Here is a 6,716-nt window from a genome sequence, read left to right as displayed (position 1 = left end):
GACAACTCAAATGCATCTTATTTTCATTAACTACCAGATTTTGCAAAATGGGAAGCTATTTATCATGATCTGTTTTCTACCACCAGCCACCCCCCCCACCCCACTCTGGCGACTTTCGCTATGACCTTGTGCTGTATTGTTAAGGGTCCAATTTGCTCATTGTTACTTGCCTGCATAATTCTATGCACCTCCCCCACCTTTTTTTTTTTTCCCAAGCAAAATCCAGTCATTTATATTCTAAGACTAAATGATATTCCTCCTCCCCTATAGCCTCCCCAAAAAGGGGTAAAAAAAAAACAAACCAAACCCTAGCAAGCTGTATAACACTGGTAATTCCTTCTAACAAATTTCCACAGATCTCCCCCTCCTTACACACATGCACACACTCCCTCTCTCTCACACACACACTCTCTCACACACACACCCTTAAGCTGCTCTAAGCAGTGTATTAAGTAGCTGAAGAAAATCCATTCACATTCTGCTGTGTCGCTTTCTTCTCAAGTCATGAACCCATCACAGACTTTTTCTAGCTGTAGGTTGCCACGGTGAAGATTTACAATGCCAGTTATTCATACATCTGCCTTCTCTTTTTTCCCCCCTTATTCTTAAATCCCTTGGGCGAGGGCAACCTTGATACTGAGACTCGTAAAATTCATGCAGGCTTATCATCCTTGGTGAAGGCTTCAGGCATGCATTACCGTATCCAACTGCCTGCTCACCGCCATGACAGAACTGGGCCTATAGCTTTTATTTCTAACAGAGGAAAAATGTATTAATGTGGTAAACAGAAAAAAAAAGCTTAAATGTTTTGAGGAAGAAAACAATAACTAGCAGTATCCATTTCTCTTAATGATGTTTAAATTTGTTTTAATTACTCTGCTCCCCACAGAATAGCATAAATTTGAAACCTTTTTTTTCTTTTTTAAAGCATCCTTTAATTTCTGTGGAACACTGTTCTGAAAGTCCAATCACACTGCAGTGGGGAAGTGCACTAGTAATACAGCCTCTGAACTCCACATCAAAGTAATGAATACAACAAATCTGGAATGAATTTTAAATGTAAACTTTGAAGTATTTTCCTTATTTTTATTCTGATTTCTTTTTCCTGTATTTTTAAAGACTTGCCATAGAAATACTTTTTTGAAGGGAGGTAGAGAGGAGATGAATGTATTGATTTTACAAAATAAAAACAAAAATTAAAAGCAGAAGAATTCCAAACATATTGTAAGTGTTCAGTTACAAACCCACAGGTTAAACATGGAGTCTGCAAAAATGCTAATCACTGTGATTATAATTTTGATATAATCATCATTTGCTAGAACATTAATCACATTTAATGTTTATCTGTTCTTTTCTGAGTATTACTACTACAGAGTCCTGAGGGATTCTCTATAGGGAGTTCAGGTGTGAAAAACAGAGGGTTTTGTTTCAGAGTCTGGGTTTGTTTCTCTGTTTTCAACAGGCCAAAACCATGCTAAAACCTCTCAGGCTTTCAAGGAGACAGATTGCTGGATGCTGTGTTTAAAGACCCATACACCTCTTCTGTTTTCTTTGCATTAATGTGTGCAGTTCTAAGTCTACTGTTTCATTTTACTATGTGTTTATGCATGTATCAGTCATGATTTCAGGAAGCTGAACTGTGCAACTGAACTATGAACATCCTAAAAGAAATCTTCCAACATTCTTCTGTCTGTGCAAGTGATGCCAGCACAGCTAGAATGGGTGAGAGTTACAGTGGAAAAGGTATGAAGCTGGAGTGCTGCCTTCAGAAGATGCCTGGGTGTGTGACAGACTTTTTTTCTGGAAAATTGTGACTTGCAGTTTCAGAAAGAAGTAGTTTTGAAGACACAAAGTTATTTAAAGAGAAATGAAACCTCATGTCCTTTGAGAAGTCGCACCCCATTATCCTCATCCTTTTTTCCCCTTTTGCTTTTCATTGTTGCTTTCAATGTTTCAAAACTGTTTCAGCCATTATGCTGTCAAAAGTGTCTTTTCAATCTCAGATCCATATCTTCTGACATCCTAAGACAGCTACAACAGAAAAGAAGACTTGTGTTGATGTTACTCAGTCAGCATTAAGTTGTCACAAATGCTGTCTCACTTCATCTCAGTAGTGATGCTTAGAGCCTACTCATACCACCATCTGCCTGCAGAGGTGACATCCCCATTTGCATGATGAAGCACTATTTACAGGGCTCCAATCTCACGTCCACAGGGCTCTGACAGCAGAGCATCCTACTCAGCTTGCCACCTATAATCACCTACAAGAAGCATTTCTCAGTGAAATAGCCATGCAAGACTTCTGTTGTTTTAAATCAGAGGGACAAAGAAAAATTTCTGTATCAGTATGTCACCAGTGAGACAGTTGTTCTTCCACTTAGGTTGGTTTTACAAATGAGTAAAAAAAGTTGTGGTTTCCAAGTACAGGGTCATTTGTCTTTTCTGGCTAGGGGAGGTACTTTTTGGCACCTCTTTCTCATGGGCACTTCGTGATGCACCCCAAGTGGGAGTTCACATGTCTTACATGGAAACCATACGGCACCCAACAAACATTATACTAATTTAAGTCAGGAGGTTGCTGAGGCATGCAATGTGAACACAGACTGTTAGGAAGGACAGATACACCTGAAAGTAACTGCAACAGAGGACAGTGATGGTTTTTCTTAGAGAGGCGTCTGTTGGTGTCAGGATTCCACTATGCTTCTTGCCGATGCCCTTTTCTAGGACAAGGGGCTCAGAAGATCATGAAGTCAAAACCCTTCAAGCACAGGCCAATATGCAATCAATGTGTCTAGCAAAGCAACCCCTCATTGGGTGCCTCCAGCACCTTGCACTGAGCTGCAGACTGTAAGTAAAGAGACCAAAAGTCTCGATTACAACCTGATACAGAAAGAAAGAAAAAAAGAGGTTTCAAGGGCATCACAAAGTCCTTAAGTTCTTGCAGTGGCAGAATTGGCTGAAAGCCTGGGTTCTTCAACAGTGTAGGAGTTACCAACACGATGTGCTGCCAATTAGTCTTTGTATGTGTTGAGTATCCTCCCCCAAACTGACTTACAAAGGACTCACCTCCCCGATATTTCAACTAGAAATCCAGCTTTAGCTCAAGCAGCAGAGAAACTCATGGATTTTCTCCTTGAAAGGCTACAGTTCAGCCAAGATGTAAGCAGTGAGAACCACAAGTGTATCAGTGATACCTCCCACTCACACATTCTTTTGCTGGTAGGATTCACTCCAAGCATCAGCAGAAGCTGGTACAGATGCTCAGTGAATTCAGCCCCTTAATTATGTTCCTACAAGGACTATCTCTAAGCATAACTGTTTGTTCCACCCAGGCAATGGGCTTCATGGTTTCCCAGCACTGCTTCTTCTTGATGATGTCCCAGTCCTCAGACATCCACCAGACACCCTGTAAACCAAAGAAGGCTTGTCAGAACTGCTTTCCATTTATGGAGACTTAACTGGAAGTATTTCCCAGTATCATTCCATTCCAGTATTCCGTGTGAACACTTCTTAGACACGGGTCAAACAGTCAAGCACTTTCAGTGAAGAGATTGTATATATCATTGAATATTAGATTAAATTGAAGGTCTTCAGAATATGGGAATTACAGGCTGCCAGAAGGAAAGAAGCGGATAGATGCAAAAATTAGAGATCTGAGTAATTTCTTCTGAATCAGTTTGTATTCTCAGGCACATCCCTTATTATTAGTAAACAATGTGAACTGGTGCTGTCTTTAATTATTTCTTTTTAAATTCTGTTTTCCTCCTGCTGCTTCCCTTATGCAGTAGTATTTGTCAGCTTTTCAAGTTAAGGTAATAAAGGAGTTATACGAAGCAAATCACTTCTGTGATTTTGTCACATGTGGGATGTACTAAACAGTGAAGATACATTGAAGAGGAAAAAAAAAAAAAAAGAATATCCCAAGCCTGAATCACTATTGTCTTAGCAAAATTTTAAATGCCTATCAAGCCAATGGAGATATGATGCTGCTCAAGCTATCTGATTCGGAAATTATTGTTAGGCAAAAGCTGAGGTGATTATGTAGAAGCTATTACTTCTCCACCTGGTTTAACAGTGCATAATTAAGATGGATCTCTGGTTCCAGTGAGCTGAGGTGGAGGACAAGATGTATCTTCAACAGATAGATAACCTAGAAAGTTGCTTCATGCAATGCAGGCTTGTTTTGAAGGCACCTTTGCCCTTACAGGGCAAAGTTGGATGAGCGTGGGGTTTCTGGCCATGGGACATCAGCAGAGATTGCACTTACCATGATGCCTGTGATGTTCAACAACTGTTTATATCTTTTCTTACATTATGAATGACAGCTAGCACTGAAGAAGAGATCTACTGGCCAGCTGATAGGTTTTTGGAATGTCATGTGTAAAAAGCCACATATAATTGCATCTGGCCATTGCACTAGAGGAGTTTCTTAGAAGCACTTTGTTTACTATAGAATTCTAACTTTTGAAGTGGAGCAACATATTGTTCTCTAATACCAGAGTCCTTACTAGTCATTGCAAAATTATAACCACTAAATACCCATCAGTTTAGTGCATACAGTAAATATCTATGGATACATCCAGGTAATGGAGGTTTGACAAAGTTCCTTGCATACTGGGGTATCCCTGGATTGGCAGTAGTTTTTATGTCATAACAAGAAAACCAGAGTGGGTCCATGAAAGCTTACCAGTCCCAGAAGACTTCACACAATTTCAGTAGTTCAGTAGTGCCCACTAAAAAAAAAGTTATTCTGAACCTCAAAAATGGTTTGTCGTCTTGAACTAAAAAAGTGAACAGTAGAATCATAGAATGGTTTGGGTTGGAGCTGATCTGAAAGATCATCTCATTCCAATCCTCTTTCCATGAACAGGGACACCTTCCACTAAACCAGGCTGCTCAAATCCCTGTCCAGCCTGACCTTGAACACTGCCAGAGATGGAGCATTCACAACTTCTCTGGGCAACCTGTTCCAGTATCTCAGCACCCTTGTAGTAAAGAACTTCTTCCTAATAGTGCATCTAAATCTACCCTTTTGAAAGTTTTCACTTGTAAAAAGCAAGGAGATTTAGGATTAAGCTTGGCTGTTGTATATTCAGATATTCTAACTGCTGCATTCCACAGGCTAGTTGTGGTACAGTCATTGAGAAAAACATAGGCCTGACTATCAGTCCTTATCCTTAATAAATAACAGCCTTTTTCAGCATAATGTTCTCCTGGAAATGTTTCTTATACTGGTTTTCCTAGTTCATTGAGATTACTTGCATGTTTAGAAACACATACATGCTTTTCTTGTCCATTATTTTGTTTCCTACCTGAAATTTACTTGGGTAACTCACCTTCCTACTGGAGGTTGCACTTCAAGCACGATTTTTTCAGAAATCCCAGAGCCTTTAGTCTAGGTCGCTTGCCATGCATCAGTTACAATCGCGGTTCTCTGTGCTTTTTTACCTTTGGGTTGTTCTGTTTTGGTTTGTTTGTCATCTCATAGTTCTTGTATTTTTATTTCAATGTTGTAAATATAATTGATAGAATTTAAGGTACTGGTCATGATAATAAAACCATCAAAGAAGAGAGAGGGAAAGGAATCAGTTGATCATGGGCTTGAGGTTCGATTCTGTAAAGAAAATAAAGCAAGATTTTTCATGGCCTTTCCTCTGCAACAGAGTTTAGCTCAGCACTAATGAGAGCTTGTAACTGCGTGAGTCTCCTTTGCACAGTTTAAGAGTGTTTCTGAGGTGTAAGACACTGAAGCATCAGGCCCTTGGGGAATATTCTACGTTTTGGGTGGCTTTAAAAAGCAGCATAGCCCCACCTTGAATCATTGGCATTTCACTGGTGGGCTGGAAAAAAAGGATAGGAAAGACCTACCCCTCTTTTCTGCTGTGATGCTTTTCATCAGTGCCCTTGGAATGCCAAGGGTGTCGGTGTTAAGGCTGCTCTCATTTACATTTGCTGTAAGGGGGGCTGCAGAGAGGACAAATACAGCTTCTGGCCATCTTTGCTCTAACTTCCCTGCCCTTAACAGATAATAATGCTTCTTTGCTTCAAAGTGTTTACTCACAGGTGTAAATTTTGTTGAGCAGATAGCACCGGGATGGATAGGGTTTTGAGATGAAAAGGTGCTCTCTAGAGCAAAGACTATGTACTTAGCCTGTCTTTCATAGCAACCTTGCACATAAATACCTCTAAGTAGAAAATAAATATATTCTATGTACAATATGTACCGTATACTGTTCACATACTTTTACACTTGTGCACACCCTACACACATACATGCATATGAGAGGGACAGAAATAGAGAGAAAGATAAAAAATACAAGATATGAACCTTTAAATATTTTGAACTGATGGGTAGGCCATGGACTTTTTCACTTGGTATTTCATTTATTAAACTTTGGGTGACGCTGTCTTGGAAAGCAATCATTTTGGTTTGTATTTCTTTATTTGCATCACACAGCACACCTGGTAGAAAGGATATTTAAGTAGTGAAGGACTTGCAACATTAGTAATTAATAGGTCCCATTATGCTAACTCTCATGCAAGTTTAGGATATCTTAGATGCTAGATAAGAGATGAATAATTTGAAGTAATTTTCCTGTAATCATGCCAATCCCTTCAGCAAAGTAGTTATTAAATGAAACAGTATTATGATGAATTATAGGACATCTATTGAATATCTTTTCTTATCACCTACTTATAGTGCCTGATGCTGAAAA

The sequence above is a fragment of the Pezoporus wallicus genome, unplaced genomic scaffold, assembly GCF_028554395.1.
Source record: "Pezoporus wallicus isolate ANWC-B61680 ecotype Strahan unplaced genomic scaffold, APGP_CSIRO_Pwel_v1 contig_5785, whole genome shotgun sequence".
NCBI lineage: Eukaryota > Metazoa > Chordata > Aves > Psittaciformes > Psittacidae > Pezoporus > Pezoporus wallicus.
Note: the sequence above shows the minus strand (reverse complement) of the source record.